The sequence below is a fragment of the Peromyscus californicus genome, unplaced genomic scaffold (assembly GCF_007827085.1).
Source record: "Peromyscus californicus insignis strain IS unplaced genomic scaffold, ASM782708v3 Scaffold_15__1_contigs__length_86483966, whole genome shotgun sequence".
NCBI lineage: Eukaryota > Metazoa > Chordata > Mammalia > Rodentia > Cricetidae > Peromyscus > Peromyscus californicus.
Window position 1 is genome coordinate 65859860 of NW_026294447.1, and position 15992 is coordinate 65875851.

The 15992-nt window shown below is 44.3% G+C and overlaps 1 protein-coding gene across 2 annotated transcripts in view; it reads left to right on the forward strand.

Moving 5' to 3' along the window:
• Positions 1-15992, forward strand: part of Rapgef5 (Rap guanine nucleotide exchange factor 5) — a 240371-nt gene that overhangs the window by 14652 nt on the left and 209727 nt on the right. The gene's annotated exons all lie outside the window — the stretch shown is intronic.

A 15992-nucleotide genomic window follows, 5' to 3' on the forward strand; every position in this document is an offset into this window, starting at 1 on the left:
TCTGCACCAGGATGACTACTACTGAATTAATAGTACTAAAACACCCCATTATTGGTTCCTCCATTGTAACTGGGCCCCAAGAAAACAGGAACAGTGACAATGAAGAACCCGTGAAAACTCCCCATGAACATCGGGGTCATGGAGGGTCATGGTGGCTGCGATGATCTCTCTCTGCCCGTACATGGACTCAGCTCTTCTGTCTTGTCTACCCTTCTGTGGATTCTCACCAGGCCTGCTTTGCCTCTGGCTTTGCTCTGGGTTCTATCAGTAAGAGAGAAAGAGGGGTCAGTATCTCTTCTTCCTGATTCTCCTTACCACGGTGCCACAGTGACTGACCATCTGTGGAAGCATCGTGTATGGGGCTGTCCCCACTTAAATACTTCACCTCATTTCAGTGTCTGGGAGAGCCATGTCTCCCTGGGGCCTTCATCCTAGTCCTTGTGGGCTCGACCATGTTCTGGTGAGTGTCTGAACCTAGCTCACATATATTTGATGGGCTTCATTCTGAGAGGAGTTTCAGCTCCTTTACGGGTCCCAGCTGATGGGAAATGTGACAGTGAGAAGGTGTGGTAGGAGCATGAAGAAGCTCATGAATACAGCGGGCATTGGCCATGAAAGGTGAGGCAGGTTTAGAGGGAGTGTGAGGAAAGGGCTTATTCTTTAAATCAGCCACTCCGGGCTTAACCATGAAGGATTGTGAGAGGTCTCTGAACCTTTGACAAGAGACCTTTACTGTGCTGCAACGTGAACCACTTGCCATCCTGTGTTTCTCACATGGTTGGGGTTCGGAACCAGAGACATTGTCTGATGAGCGATGTTCGCTTCTCACTGGCAGCCTCTTCTGCCCTTGCCTCTTTCCCAGACACCCCAGCACTGTCGGCCCATGCACAGGAGCTCTGAAACCTTCATGTGGGGCTTTGATCTTGCTGAATTTTGTCGCTGTGTATTGAACATGTTCTGAAATGCCTGCCAAAACTACATTCACAAGGTAACAAGCAGTTGAATAGAGTAATTACACCTTTGGTTCCTTTGCCCATGGGTTCCAGGGATGGGTGTGTCGATGAGATGAAAAATATTTTTTGGGTTCTGGCTTTCTGCCAAATCATCTTCTTCACCAGCCTCACCACAAGACAGGACCACAATTACCAATTCTGTGTGTTTATAGTTCTTTTATATTAAAATTTCATGTCAAGTTGAAACTAATTCCCAGCCTTTATAAATAATATTGAACAAGTAAAAGCTGGATAGCAACATCTGTATACCTGGTCCCAGTAAATGGAACATTCAAAGACAAAGTAAGTGCTCATTCTCAAATTTTCTATTGCTTGTTTCTATCGTTTGCTGCTTTTATTTAAGACAAGGTCTTACTGTGTAGTCCAGGCTACCCTTCAACTCATGACCTCTCTCTAGGTTTGTACGTAGGTCTGGCCTCTGTTGCTATAGTTTTGATTTTTTTTTTCTTTTGAGAAAAAGGTCTTATGTAGCCCAGGTTGGCCTAGAATTCAGTAGGTAGCTGAGCCTGGACCCCTGTTCTGCTTCTGTCTTCCAAGTGCCTGGATTATAGGCAAGTACCCCTGTACCTGGATTATTGCTGCAATTTCTAAAACAAAAGTTCTCTATGAACACTATCAAATCTGGCATATTTTTCTCTCTTTTTATGAATTTCTGTGTATTTATTTGTAAAAACTGTGGATGTGTGAGGGAGTCTGGGGTAGGATTCCATGCAGTCGAGACAGATAGATATCTAGATCACCTCATGTTGTTCAGTGTGTCCAGCTTGAAGCTTATGGTCCCTGTTGTCTACCTGTTTTCCTTCATCTCTCCAGCAGAGCTTGCTTGCTGGCTGCCCAGAGAAGACAAGCCACTGGTAGCACTGAAGAGAGGGCTCAGTTCTGCCAGGAAGGGGATGGAGTCCCTGTAGATAACGTCTTCCCAGAAGTGGTCATGTCTGCTAGAGCAGAGGGGCTCCCATGCAGATGGCAGGGGTGGAAGAGCCTGCTCGGTCTGGTTGAGGACTTCGGGTGAGTGGAGGGAGTGGTCCCTTTCCAGGTTCATAGCCTTGGGTAGAGACGGTTTTCACTAAGATGCCTCGTTTTCACGTCTAGCTTGGAGTGAGAATTCCTCCCCTCCCATAGTTAGGAAAGAGGTCCTTTCTGTGGAGATCCTGGTTGACTTTCTGGTCTCACATCACCCTTCTTGCGATGCCCCGAGGAATCTGTAGTTCACTTTACCCTAGAGTTAGAAGACTCATCCCCTTACTCACTTCCGGCGGATGAGCTACCCCATTCCAGGCTTGCTTCCCTGGCTCTGTCATCCCTGTTCCCCCAGCTTTTCCCTGAAGGCTTTTCTGGTGGCCGCTGTTCTGGCACTTCTTCTGAATCAGCTTCCTGTTGTCTCCATTGTTATTTGCTTGCACAGTGCTCTATTTCTTCACCCCTGCACAGGCTGTCAGCTCTCCTGGCCCTGCTTAGTTAGGGCTGTCCTTCATCTGAGTGAGGGTGCTGGATGCCATTTTCAGGAATTGGAATAACTGACACCTTTGCATGTTGTGATTATTAGAAAAGCACCCACTCAACCCAGAGTCTCTCTTTAAATTTTCTTAGGCTACTTGTGCCCTTAAACTTACACAGCATGCTGAAGAGGAAGGAGGGGACTGTTAAGTGGCTTGAGGGACAACTGTCTCTGGTATTCACTGGGGGATGGAGACTCTTCAGATATCTTGGCTGCTCATTCACATCACGTTTTAAAGCCTTCTTGTCTTATATAGACTTTCGTCCTCGATACCGGATACACACAAGAAAGTATTGCTCTAGTGAGAAGTAAAGTTGTAAAAATTCAGAACCAGTTTTGTTTCTTAACGACTGTAATAAACATAGAAGTTTCTCTCTATCCCAAAGCAATTAGCTATGGGAATAAAAGCCAAACATAAGACAAAATAAAAGGGATTGATTTTGTTCATTGTTTCGTTCACTCCAGGTTGGGCATCCTTTGACCCGTCCCTTGTCCCACTGCCATCCAACACAGTCGCTTTCTTTGGCCTCTTCCAGTAACCTTTCTTCTTAGGATTCATGTTTGGCTCCTGCGTGTTGCTGTGTCCGTCAGAGTAGACAAGGTCTTGCTGCAGTAAAACCCCATCAAACTTAACACAGTAAAATTTCCTTCTTGTTTCTAACAAAACACATTGCGTGTGGGTTCTCTTGAGGGTAGCTGTCCTCTGTGCCAGTCTTGGCTTCTCTCTTAAGATATTTCCATGTCAGTATTTTCCACAGAGACTTATCCATGTGAAAGAGAATAGAGAATTGCACATGGCTTTTATTAAAGCCTCTACCCAAAGTACCTTCGGTTCATATTTCATTGGCCAAAGCAGCGTTCATGGTGTTGCTCATTTAGGACACTGAGAGTGTCGTCATCTCAGGGAGTATGAAACAGAAGAAAAGCAAAAATGTTAGTACTGTCTACAACATTTGAAGCTGAGAATATAGAAATGAGTAAGGCGTGGATCCAGTCTTCGGGGGCTCACAGCCCAGTGAGGGAGAGAAATGTTGACAGTTGTAAGTCAGTTTTGAAAAATGGTGCACATTACACAATTACATTGTAATAATTCCAACAAGAAGACAGAGGGTGCTTGCCGGCTCGGAACCCACCTCTCTGTATTCAGTGGATGCAGTAAAATTATAGTGTGGAGGAGAAGTGAGAGGAGGGCTTGGTCTGTTAGAGGGTCTAGGTCTGTGTCACTTTGGTGAAGATGCAGCATGACTTGTTTATGCACACGTAACACCTGAAATAATAACTTGTGATCAGCTCTAAGAAACAGACTTGCTTGTTTTTTGAGACCTCAAGAAATAGAAGCAGCCTGTCAGCCATAGAACCAATCTGCTGGTACATGAAATGTAGCACACTATTGTTTTGATGAAGTCTTGCTAAAAATACTTTACTGAGCAATTATGCTACTGACAGTTCTTTGATCTCAAAAATTAGACTTGCTGTTACAGTATGAAAAGAACAAAGCCACTTGTAAAATAGCAATCAAAGTTAGTTATTAGGCAACACAGGTTGGAGACAGCTCTCTGGCTTGCCCAGGGTCTGACTTACTTTACATTGTGGATGGAGGTGAGTGCGTGTTAACTTTTTGGGAGAATGTACTTTATAAACAGAGGAGACAGTATCTTCCTTTGGTCTAACACAGCCATATTCTTGTCCTCTTGCACTGTGGTAGTCCTGCTGGCCTTCTTGCCCAACATGGTCAGCATGCTCCCACCCCAGGGACTTTTGCTCTGTGACTTTTAGTCTCAAACTCTCTTTCTTAACTAGCTCTGAGTTGCCCCAAAGCCAGGGGGCTTCTTGGCCATCCTGTTTAAGATTGTCTTCTACCTCCTGCCATATCTGATGCCTATAGCACCTTCAAGTGTAAGTAATGGAGACTTAGCTTGCTTCTTTTGTTTTGCCTCAAGCCTCCCCACCAGCATAAAGTTACTCTTCACAATGCAGTAGCTTCTGTAGTTGAGTAAATTTAGTTTTGTAGAAGACTTGCAGCAAGCTCCTCATTGTGTCTCACATGAGTGTTTGGGGCCACTTCATCACTGTTTGTCCGCATAGCCCAGCACACGTAACCTTGCTGTCACTGCCCATTAACACAAGCACTTGTCTAGAAAGCCCAGTCTGACTGACTGCTGCACACAGTGGAGAGCGGAGAGGTTAAGGATGGACGGTCACTTGGGCTCAGTCCTGGTCATAGCGATGGGCCTGTTCTAAGGGGAGTCAGAGGTTAAAGTTTAGTAGGAACATGATGCTAGGACACAGCAACTGACTCTCTGCTTCTGTCAGCTTCTGTGAATTCCTCTTGAAAGGAATATAACTCAGAAACATTCCAAAGACTCCAGGAGGTTATGGAAGATTGTCTGTGTGAGAAATTACCTTGGTTGTTGAAGCTTCTTCAGTAATAGAAAGACAAACAAGTTTTTTAGGATGACTTTTAAATGACAGTTGCTAAGTTTCAGGTTTTTTGACTCGAATTATTAAGCAGACATCAACATATAGCTATTCACTTGCCTGCGTTGTGACTCCAGGCTGATGGGAATGGAGTTCCCCAACCTTGTCCTCACACCACACCTGTCCAGTGCCAGGCTTCTCTTCTTGATAAGTCCAGTGCCAGCAGCTTCCCAAGCTGGCCTTGGGCTAAGTGGAAGAGATAAGACAGAGAGCAGGGCTTGGGAAGAAAGGCAGCCAGCTGCAGAGAGGGGAGGTGCTATTCCGGAAGGGAACTTCATCCACCCTGACTTTCTACTTCTTTGATTTCTGTGTGTTGAGCACAGGAGATTGCGGTGTGCAGATCTTTGTACCTGCTTTTCACTAGTACGTCTGACGGAACCCTGTGGGCTTCGAGGCTGACCCTCACTGTTTCAATACCAACACGTTTCCCGACCAATACTTCCTCTCCTGCTGTTTCTCAGGTGACTAGTCTGCTCCCAGGGCCTTGTATAGTGGAGGCTCTTTTGTGTGTACACGGTCTTCTTTGTGATTGTATCTGGGATGAGGTAGTTAGGGGAAGCCTTGATTTCAAATAAGAGAAACAAACTGAAAATCCTGGGAGAATGCTGGGCTTCAGGTCAGCTTGCAGAGTGATTGGAAGGCTGGCACCAGACCTCAAAGGGGCCAGGAACCAAGTCATGTTCTAGGGACAGGTAGGCACTCAGCAACTCAGCACAAGCCGCAGGGCCAGCCGGCCAGGGCTTCTCTGGCGTTCACCGGCTGAATGACTATGAGAGAGTCCTTCGACTGCTCTGCGCTTCCAAAGACAGCTGTGAGTAACAAATGAGTTTTAGTGTTTGTAGAAAGTGCTGGAACAGTGGTCAGTAGAGAACAAGTGGTCTATCAGATAACGCTGACCAGTGAGCTTATGGTGTGTGCAGTTGGCCCTGGTTTAGGATGGCTCAAATTATAGGAGCATGTGAAAGTAGAACCATATTCAGCAGAAAGCAAAGTTCACATTCTGAACGTGGAGCTCTTCCTGGGCCAGCAATGCAGCATTCATTGAAATTCTCTAACTGCTGGATACCGGTGCCTCCGCACGCAGTGGGGGAGTCTGCCCATACTTCTCAGTGCACCATGTGGCTAAGCTGGGGTGACCAGAAGGTTAGGTACATTGAATGCAGCCTAGACTTAGGATGTTTTCACTGGGGATGGAGCCCCATGGCCTGGTGAGAAGCCCCTGTATGTATGAATATTGCCAATGCTGCGGAATCCAGGCCAAACGGCCCCCAGGTGCAGATACACCCTCCTTGCCACCACTCCAGCTCTGCCTGTCTGCCTTTTTCCCAATGGCTCGTTGAATCTTTGTCCAAGGACTTTGGTTCAGTCCTTCATAGTCTCCAGAGTTAGGCTCTTGTTTTCTTCTACTACTGTATTAGTGAGCTTTCTATTGCTGTGATAATACCATGACCAAAAGCAGTTTGGGGAGGAAATGTTTTATTTTGCTTATGTTTATGATATATTATTGAGGAAGCCAGGCCAGGTGCTCAAGGCAGGAACCTGGAGGCAGAAACTGAAGCCGAGGCCATGGAAGAGTGCTGCTTACTGGCTTGCTTTGCTTGGCTTTCTCAGCTACTCATCTTGTGCAGCTCAGGACTACCTGCCCAGGGATAGCATTGCCAACAGTGGGCTGGGCCCTTCTACATCAGTCAACCATCAAGAAAACACCCCACAGACTTGCTCACAGACTGATGGAGACAGTTCCTCATGCCCTGATAGTTCCTTCCTTTTCTAAGGGACTTTAGTTGTGTCAAGTGGACAGAAAGTAGCCAGTGAATCTACCTTATGGATAGTGTAGTCAACACCATCTGCAGTTCTTATGTTATATTTTTATGATCATTAATGAAATCTCCCCTTTTTTTCCTTTTATCCTGCCAGTTTGTGAAACGAGAAACAGCCATAATGGAAACTCTTATAAGTCAATCATCCCACCTCTAAGAAGGTGTTTAGTAACTTTTGTCGCATAAATTGAAGCAATAATGTTTAGAATTGAAAAAGAACAGGCAGACTTTGCATCACTATCCTTTTGGTTCAAAGAAATTGACATCAGCTCATCCTTTTGTTGTCTGGGCAGTGCTGGGGATTGAACTCTTGGTTTTGCACATGCTGGTCAAGTGCTCTACCACTGAGCTTCATCTCAGCCCTCTCCGTTCTTTTGATGAGACAGTCTTTACTTGCAGGTAAGGCTGTTAGGAGTGCTGGGTACTCTGGAAATTCCAGAAAACAGTCTATTTATGGAGACACTTTACTTAAAAACCAGCAGTGAGTCTACACCTGTGCACTGACTATGCTGTCTTGGGTCCTCAAGTTGACTGGTCATTTGATCTCTTTCTCACCTCTACCCCCTTGTCTCCATCCCCCTCCCTCTTTCTTCTCTTCCTTGTCTTAAATATATTTCTATTGAATGTCTTAAATATTCAGAGTAGCTTTAAAAAGTGGGAGCTTTTTTCACTGACAGTTTAACACAAGAACCGTAGGATTATTCTAATGAAATGTTAACATTTGACATGAGTATTTATTTATATTGAGGATGTAGTGGATGGGTTCCCTGGCACACATGACAGGAAGACGGGCATCATTTGTTTCATCCACTCATGTATATACCTGTAAATGGATTATTGTGTGGCTTTGGTAACATATAAAATATACTCCTTACCGACAGCCACAGCACCTTGCAATGTACCTCTGCCCAGGCACAGGAGAGCGTGAGAAAACCACTGCGAGGGTGGCTAAAGGTCTCAGGTATCGCCTGCCGGCTAATAGGACTATGATTGTGCAGAAGCACTTGTCATCCAGCAGGACTCAAGTGAGGGCTGTGTGAGAGGAATTACCTGCCATGAGTCATGGAATTAATTTACCACTGCAACACTTTCAAAATCAAGTTTTCCCAAGGGTGTCAAATCTTGTCAGTACTAAGGGGGGATGACAGTTGAAAAGTGGACTGCTGTTGAATCTTTATTTCAGAAATTTGGGTGAGGGAGGGGAGAGGCAAGGTCTATTCTCTGAACTCGGAATGGTCCTCTTTTCCACCTTTATCTGTATGACTTTGTTTATGCTGAGGACTTTTTGTTGCTTTTGGTACACATAAAAGGGATGTTGGTTTTCACATAGCCCAGCTAACTCCCAACCTTCGTTGGCTCATGAGCCCATTTCTAGAATTGCCAGTGAAATCTGCCTGAAATGAAGGGGAGGTTTTGGCTGTCATGGTACAAAGCATAGTAATCCACAGGCAACAAGGTAGCACCTTAGAAGATGGCCATCAGCCTGGGGTAGAAGCCATGACTTAGCCATGGGTAGTTTGGAGATTATCATTTTCAAGTAAGTTACGGATTTCAGGATCCATCAAGTGTAGTTCTTCAGTGATTTTGTTTTTAATTATGGTAAAATGCATTTAGTGTATGTCGCCAGAAATACCATTTTCAGTATATAGTTCCACAGCATGAAGCACATTTACTTGGTTGCACAACCTATCTCTAACATCATCCCTGCTTTAAAGCTAGCTGGGAATAAAGCCTCATTACACATGTGCTTAGAGTTTTAACAATACCTTACTGTTCTAAGATTTCCCACTACTTTCAACAAGTGTCTTCTAACTCATGACTTTTGCAATATGTAATTGATACAGAAGGAAATCCTTGGTCACCTGCTCACTTCTATCCCCTTTCCAAATATACTTTCTTCCTTCTTGAAAGTTCTTGATCAACTCAGTACTTCCTGTAACTATTTTTATTTAAGGAACTCACATAATACCAAGCTGAAGAGGGTGTAGAAACATAAGCTGCCACATGCCACAAATGCTGGTGAGCTGTACATCTCTTAGCAAAAGGAAAAAACTTAAGCTGTTCAGCTTTACATTCCACCCATGAGTTTTGAATCAATTTCCAGTTCAACTTAAAAACTGCTTTAGAAGCGAGAGGGATGGTTCAGAGGTCAAGTGCACTTTCTCTCTTACAGAAGACCCAGCACCTAGGAGGTGGCTTATAACTGTCTGTAACTTCAGTCCCAGAGAATCCAGTGCCTCATCTGGCTCCAGCCATATAAGTGGTGCACCAACATGTAGGCAAAGCACCCACACATTAAATAAAAAATAATAAATATATATATTTTAAGAACCATGACATATTTGTATGGAGAAGTTGTCAGTAGTACACATATTTCAAAGCTCTTTATAGCCACTTTCCCTGCCAGGGGTCACTCACTAACTGTGCCCCTGTCTGTACACAGACCAGGACACTGTAATCTCTTGTATCAAATGGAGAGTCGGCACTAAGGACTCAGAAAGGGGTGTGATGGACACACAGGGACATGAGGCAGGGAAGAAGTTTAAGTTCTTGCTGATGGTTCAAAAGAATCAAGTTTAAGCAATTTCTGTTCACTAGTCCAGCTCTACAGAAGGTACCTTTAGAAGAAAACTTCAGTCTAATGAGAAGATTAACTATACCCAAGAGGATTCAGTAAATAGCATTTAATGATAAGAGGGGTGGAAATACACCACCACAGCAAAATAACAGGAATTAATAAACACTGCTCAATAATATCTCTCAATATTAATGGTCTTAATTCCTTAGTAAAAAGATTGTATTAGAAAACAGAACTCAGGGCTGGAGAGATGGCTCAGCCATTAAAGGCTAGGCTCACAACCCAAAATATGAGAAAAAGGATCCTTCTTTCTGCTACTTAAGAAATACAACTCACCATCAAGGACAGATATCCCTTTAGGGTAAAGGGATGAAAAAGACGTCAGTGCATTGTCCAGCATTCATCCGAGAAACTTCTTGCAGTAGGTGATAATTAACACGGAGACCCAGAACGGAACAATGTGCAGAGAGTGAGAGACTTGGAGGCACTGAGCCCTATATGGGATATTTTTTATCAAATCCTTCCTGTCAAGGCTCAGGCAGAAAGACTGTAAGAGCTAGAGGTGGTGGATAGCACCAAAGAAACCCAGTCTTCCATACGAACGTACAGAGACCGTGACAACAGGCCAAGACCCACCCAAGTTTATATCAGACAAAGTCCCAGCACTGAGAAGAGGCGGGGGACACAAAGTCTCACCCCTTACCAAGAAACTGCTTGCGTATGATACCTACTGAGAAAGGGAAATCAGTTTTCTGTGATGAAGTGGCGCTGGACGTTATCAGTCACACTCCAGGGCAGGCCCCAGGCCCAGGAGTAGTTGGTCAACACAAAACAGGCTCCATGACTTTTTTACTGCTTTGCTATTTTTTTAATCTTACAGTATTTTTTTTTGCCAGATGTTTGTTTTGAGTTTTGTTTTTGGTTTTTGAAAAAGAGGGACTAGGAAGAACATGAAGTTGTATGGATAGGAAGGTAGAAAGGATCTGGGGGAGGGGAAAGAATATGATCAAAATACATTCTATAAACATTTTTTAATGGGCTGGAGAGATGGCTCAGTGGTTAAAAGCACTTGTTCTTACAGTAGACCAGGGTTTGATTCCTAGCAACTACATGGTGCCTCACAATCATCTGTAATTCCAGCTCCAGGGAATCTGACACCCTCTCTGACTTCCGTGGGCGCTAGGAATACATGTGGTACATAGATATACATGTGAGCAAGACGCTCATACACATAAAATAGAATCTCAAAAACTGAAAAAAATTAAACAAAAAAATCCAGTGCTCTATACACAGTGCTCATGATTAATTTAAAAAAGTGTTTTGCATATCCAAGAGTGAGTAGTGACTGTAGCACCCGGGGAGTGGGAAGGTTAGAGTCCGCTGGGAATGACCCTGATTTGTGCCATCATATCACGTGTGAGGAGCAGTTGCTTTATCATGCCTCTTATATTCTTCACTTAGAAGCTGAGGCGGAACTTGATTATGTACAAATGAAATCACGTCCACACATTAGGAACCTAAAACGCCAATCATTGGCATTTAGCTTTGCAATATATGCTTCCTGAATTGTTTCACTGTTATAGAGCAGTGACAGGAGAGAGTAACTGAATGCTTCAGCAAATTGGCCACAGAACAGACATTCTGGGCATTGAGGTTATTAGAACAGGAACTTCGGCAGAACCCGGTTTGGGTCCTTTACTCATGACTGGCCACTTGGAAAGGGGAAGGTTGCCTCGTGTCTTCCTGTGCTGTGGTTTGAATGTCTCTACCAGGTTCCTCTTGTCTCTTTCCTCTCCTGGCTGGCTTCTTCCATTGTTTCATGGTCTCAGCCATGCTCATGTCTGCTTAGGGCAGTCAGGGTCACTGGGTGGACACCACAGAGCAGGAAGGACATGAATAAACACAAACTTCCTGCAGGTGTCTTCAGCCTTGTCTTGCCTTCGTAGCTCTCACCCAGTGGTTTATGTAGTCTTCTTCTCCCATCCATAGATCTTACATTTGGATTTCCTTCTAACTGGAGACGTGTTCTTTTTGTATAATCCCTTATGTATAAAAATTACTGTCTTAATTTATGAACTTTCCTTCATAGGGTTGGAGGTGGGAGAATGGTGAAAATGGAGATTTTATCTTTTTAAAAATTATCATTGTTTTAAATGTGTATGTGCCTGCCTGAGTTTGTGTGCACTGTGTGTGTGTAGATGCCAATGGAGCGCAGAGGGCATTGGCTACCCTGGGACTGGAGTTACGTGCCATGCTATGAGCTACATGATGTCGGTGCTGGGAATGAACTCAGGTCTTCTGCAAGAGCAATAAGTGCTCTTAATTGCTGAACCATCTCTCTGGCCCCTGGAGAGTTTGTCTTATTTTGTAGATTTTTATTCTTGAATAATTTCTTTAATAAAATAAATTTGAAAGTTGGAAAGAAACAAAAATCTACCAAGTAGTCTCTCACAAAAATTCCATTAGCGTGTTGTTATATTCCTTTCTATTTTTATTCTCTGTCAGGGTCATTGTTGCCAAAGCCAGTCTCAGGACTCCTGAGTTCAGGTGACCCCACTACTCCAGGGACAGTCGAGCTACATACATCACACGGCTCTTTCAGTTTCACCACATGCTCCCATGTATTACAAGGTCTTTAAAACACTTGTAACGACTGCATGGTGTTTTCACATGCACCTGCATCAGGAAGAGAGGGGAGCTGGAAGAGAGTGGGTGCTTTGGAATCACCAGGAGTCAATTTCACTTAGCAAAGGACTCTGCCCACATGGCTTGCACATGTTGTAGTGGCAGAGTCCCTGTCCTCTGCTTTTGGGCTGTAGAACACTTTGTTAGCTTTAGAACTTCTGTTATTGTTAGCTTGTGAGAGGGAGGCCTCCTTTGAATAGTGTGGATTGTCATGTCTCTAGCTGACCTCAATAGAGTTAGAGAAATGAAGCCTGCTTCCTAATTTAATCCAAATACAAAGGAGTACAGCTGCAGATGCCCAACGTGTAGTTTAGTTGCAAGTGAAAATTTAGAGCTCTAAAAACAGCCCTTTATGAAGTGTCTCTTACTGCAATTGTGCTTTCAGAGAAGGGTAAACACAAACGCAGTTCCTTTGGATCACATGCCAGGGTGTGTGTGTGTGTGTGTGTGTGTGTGTGTGTGTGTGTAGATAAATTGGAATAAGAAAGTGGCATTCCCATTAAATAGTGGGGAAAGGAGGAGAGGAGGTGAAGTGTGTGCAGAACTCGAAGGTCCCTGCGTTTGTTTTGGCCTGAGGAGCTGAGCTGGTCTTGGGGTTCCCTTGTTGCTCCTTTTGACTGTATGTCGGGTGCTCTGTTTTGGGCATCTGTTTAGCTTAGCTCCCCAACTGGGACGTAGGAGGCAAGCTCACATCTGAACCTGATTTGTGTGCTGCTGACAAGTCCCTGGGTAAGCGGGTTAGAGGGGAGGTTTGGAGGGGGAGAGAATTTCACAGTTGTCTAATGGAGGTGATTCAGCATCTAGACAGCTTTTAAATTTGCTGCCTCCTATTAGCACATGTGTCTTGAGATGGTAAATAATGAATAGGTGTGTTTGGAAATGTTGGAGTAAACAGGTTTATTTACTGTAGGGATTCTCTAACACCTTCAATAAGCTTATGTGCAGTTTTTTTTTTTTTTATTATCTTGTTTGTTTTCTGAGACAGGGTTTCTCTGTGTAACAACTCTGGCTGCCCTGGCCCTGGAATCACTCTGTAGACCAGGGTGGCCTCAAACTCACAGAGATCCACCTGCCTCTGCCCCCCGAGTTATGGGATTAAAACTGTGAGCCACCATGCCCGGCCTGCAGTTTTATTTTTAAGGAGACTCTAGTAAGCAACATCTTCCACTTGATTTTGCCCATGTAATCCTTGCTAGGGGAACCTTTGGTGTTGGGAGGGGGTTGAATTAGAAATGCTTGTTGCAGTCTGTGAGGTTAGTATTTTGGTTGTATGGAGCAACCTTCCCAAACTTCACTGTGATATGAATCACCTGAGCTCTGGTTTCCTTTATCCTTGGAAAGAGTGTGTCTGGCCCAGTGGAGATGGACCATCAGTATGCACAGAAATACTGGGGGTGAGGCTGATGCTGCTGGTCCCCATGCTGTAGGTGAGTGCTGATGACTGTCATTTGGAGATGGGTAGAGACGGCCTGAGGGAAGAAGGTATTTTCCAGATGGGTTCTGTAGCATTCCAGGAGTCCGGGAGGTTCCTAATGAAGGAAGAACAGAGTGGCAGTTGCCGATGCTTGCCACATTTCTCCAGAAGGGGAATTTCTAGGGGAATCCAGAGCACTAGAGATCCCCTCGAATTCCAAGAACGTCTGAGTATACTGTGGTGGCCTGCAGGTTACATAATCTGTTTCTGGCTGGAGGGATCCTGGTTATATTTGCTTGTGCTGCAGTAGAAGGTTTCAGGGAGGAGAGACACATTGACCAAAGACTATGATAAACCTGGTACAGTGGCTCATGCCTCTAGTCACAGCACTGAGACAATCTCAAGCTGAAGATTAACCTGGACTATATGGTGAGTTCAGAGCTAGCCAGCCATGGATAGATAGTGAACCCCTGTCTGAGAAAAAAACAAAGAGAGTGATTTACTAGAGAACATAATAAATGTCTAGGCAGAAGATGTAATATAGGAAGTGGACCTAATTAGAGGGCATGATGTGGTGGAAATAGAAGATATAAACTAGTATCAAAGAGTTGGGAAGGCAAAGGATATGTAGACGGACCCTTACCTGCTACAGACCCACTTGTATTTGGCACAGAGCCGCTACTTATCGAGCAGATATCATACTTTGAAAATGGAGTTTGGATCATTTCCCAGGTTAGCTTTATGTGGGGTATAGTAGTTAAGACTTTGGTCAGTGGCAACTCCCAGTCACCCATACAACCATGGTAGGACACCAGCACTACAGTGTAGGAGGGCCAGTGGTCAGTCAGTTGACAGTCACTTCTGTCTTACAGTGGTTATCCGGACATAGTTCCACCGTAAGCTGAGAAGCATCTCTACTCAGGGCAAGGAAGCCATTAGTGTCAAAGCAGTACAGTGCAGATTTGGCATCTCACAGTGTAAAGAGGAATCATCATAGACACTGACTGTGGAATCTGATCTTAGTAGATGAAGAGAAACAACAGGTACCATACCTGGAACCGTGAAAAGGAAATACAACAGACGATGTGCGTAGTGTTCTGATTCATACTTGGAAAAGTAGAAGGAAGTGAAAGAGGCTGATGTGGCTGTCAAGTGAGCGTTTGAAGGAAAGACATGTGCAAGGAGAATGGGTGTCATGTGACCCAGAAGAAAGTTTCACAGGTCTGCAGGACTCAAGTGCTTACTAATCAAGGGCTGCAAAGTAAGTAAAGGGCCAGCCAGCTCACAGCTTTACCAGTGGCCAGGGCAAAAGAGAAGGAACTCTTGCTCCTCGTAGCCCATGTTAAAGCTGACCGTGAGGGTTGCTATTACTGTCTCTGTGAACAATATTTTGTTTTAAACTAGAATTGCCCCAAGTTGGTAGAAATAGAGTTCCTTAATGACTTTGGGGAGCCAGAAAATGTTGTGTGATACTCAAAGTCTGCACATGGAGTCACAATAGAACCCGAGAGTGTACATTGAAAACGTCTAACTTTATAGTTGATCTTTCTGACATATGTGTTTGTGTGTATAATATTTGAGACAGACTCTCTCTGTATTGTCTAGGCTTGTTAGGTTTCTCCTGCCTCAGCCTCCTGCATGCTGGGATTACAGATGTATACCACCATACCTGACTCTGGTCCTCTTGAATTCTGAAATAAAATAGTAATTAAAAAGACTTGGTGAGCACCAAGGAAGAGACCTAGTCATAAGTAGGAGATAGATTTGGAGTAGATGGCAGGATTTTTTCATGTCAACATCCAGCTGCAACTTTTGTTTATATAAAAATCAGCTGTCCTTAGAGTTCAAACAGTGATGGTGTGGTGACAAAAGCTCATAGAAATTCATTCCCATTTGGGAGAAGGCCTTGATTCCAGCCACAAGGTAGCAGCGAGATGAATCTGGGTAATTCCTCTAGACCCCGAGTATGAGAACTAGACTGACTCATGGGCCGAATGGGTGAACAAAATCACCATGTCTGAATGATGCTTGATGTTTACATTTTGAGGATGGTGTGAGGAGGCTGCTTTCCTCCTCTTATTTTCTTTCTGACCAGGAAGGGTCTTATGATTCTATCTTGCCATGTGGGGTGTTCTGCTGTGTCCTAGGGATGTGAGTGAATAAGATGAGGTTCTATCCCTTGAGAAGTTCATAAGCTAGTGAGTGTGTGGGTCCACATGCCTGTGGAAAAGCTTGCTGAGGGCTGTGCAGTAATGGTGCTTAGAGCAGAGTCATCAGTCAGGCACTGTTCTATGCTGTTGATGTGATTTAAAGTCTGTGGCCCCCACAGTGTAGTCTCATGATCTCCTCCAGCATCAGCCCCTCTGAAAACTCATTAAAATTCAGGTTCTCGGGTTCTGCTCTAAACCCACCAAACACAAAACTGTGTAGGGGCCCAGGGATGTTTCATGACACTCCCAAGGACATAATGAGATTTGAAAATCACAATTTTAAATAATTTATTCTT